Genomic DNA, 1,736 nt, shown 5'->3' with positions numbered 1-1,736 from the left:
AAAAAAAAAATATATGGATCTGCACTCCTCCCCACCCCAATCCCCCCAATAAAATAGCAACTAGATATGTCTGCTATGTTCGTTTCCATTAAACAGGTGCTTATGGCGTGCCTACTATGTGCTAAGCATGCTGGAGATAAGGCAGGAATACAATTTAACTCCTTGGGGTTGGGGATTTGATTGATTGTGGTAAATGTTACTAAAATACAAGTTAGGGGTCTCTGAGAGCATGTTGTGGGCAGCCTTAACCAAGATTGAGGAAATATTTCCACTGAAGTACAAATGTGTTAGCAAAGTAAAATAGGGGCACTAGGGAAGGGTGGTGGTGGTGATTTCACGCAAAGGTTGAAGCTCTGAGGCCCAAAGGAGGGATCTTTCTTAAAAGGGCTGAAAGAAAGTCAGTTTGGTGAGCATGGAAGAGAAGACTTTAGGGTAGAGAAGTCTGAAATAGTGTTGTGCTAGACAGGGACCAAATCATAAATTTATGAGTAATGGACATTATCTTAAAAGCAATGGTAAACTATTCCAAGTATTTTAAGTGAAGGTGGCCTCAAGGAATGGGGAGAAATCTAACACCTGAAATTTATCTCCATTTTGAAAAGTCCGATATGCAAATTGGCATCTATCTTACATAAAGTGTAACAAGGCTGTCCACAACCATGTTTTCCTGATCTGTAACATTAATTTGTATTATTCAGTGTTAATTTAGGTCCTATCCAACTTTTCCACCCTCCAATTTCTGCATATCTCCTGTATATTTTGTGATGTTATTTGTGTTCAGGAAGATTCCTGGGGTTGCTGAAAGGAGAACACTATAGGATGCAGGAGCAAATGTGGGGAGCGCTGTTGCAGGGTTCCAGAAAAGCAAAAGGAGAGAGGAGAGACTGTGGCCAGTGAGGATGGAGAGCGAGTGCCAAGAAATACTTAGATTGACTCTACAGTGTTGGTCATGGATGACTCTATAGTGTTGGTCATGGATAACTGAATGGTAGGAATTAAAAACAATTCCAGAGTTTCTTGTGGGGCAAGTTGTTAGGTGGCAGTGCTAGCAACGAGAAGGGACTGAAAAAACAGCAAAAGAAGAATGACTTAAAATTTGTGAGACTGGTCAGTGGAAATGACAAGTTATTTGATTAGAATCAAATCTGGAGATCAGTGGTTGACAGTTAGCCAAAGTTATAGAAGTGGAAATAGTCCAAGAATATTGTAACATGAGAAAGAATGCTTAGCCCTGAGTTCAGAGGAAAACCAAAATATTTAGAGATTAGATAAAGGGAGCAACCCACAGAAATTCTGAGGAACCATCAGTGCCCTTGAGGCATCTAGAATACAATAGCTAGTATGTGCCTCAAGGGTTTCAATTTTGGTGTCACCTGCAGGTACAGGTCTTGCTGAGGCTGACCTAGAGAACAAAATGTCTACTGGATTTAGTGAAATGGAGCTCATTGGAGGTGCTTGTGAAGGTTCTTGTCTATAGTGGGGGCAGAAGCCATAATGGTTTGAGCAAATAGGAGGTAAGGAAAACCGAAGAATGGAACATTTTGAAAAGGTAGACTGGGAAGCAACCTCTCTAAACACGTGGAGAGAAAAATGAGGGGGAAATGAGGGCCAGGTTTATTTTTTTTAAAAAAAGATTTATTTATGCATACAAGAACTGGAAGACAGGCCAGAGGTATGGGGGTTGAGAGGACCCTCCAGAGACAGAGTGGGGAACAGAACAAGTAGATTGACTGAAA

Source organism: Condylura cristata, unplaced genomic scaffold (assembly GCF_000260355.1).
Source record: "Condylura cristata isolate star-nosed mole 26May11 unplaced genomic scaffold, ConCri1.0 scaffold00007, whole genome shotgun sequence".
NCBI lineage: Eukaryota > Metazoa > Chordata > Mammalia > Eulipotyphla > Talpidae > Condylura > Condylura cristata.
Note: the sequence above shows the minus strand (reverse complement) of the source record.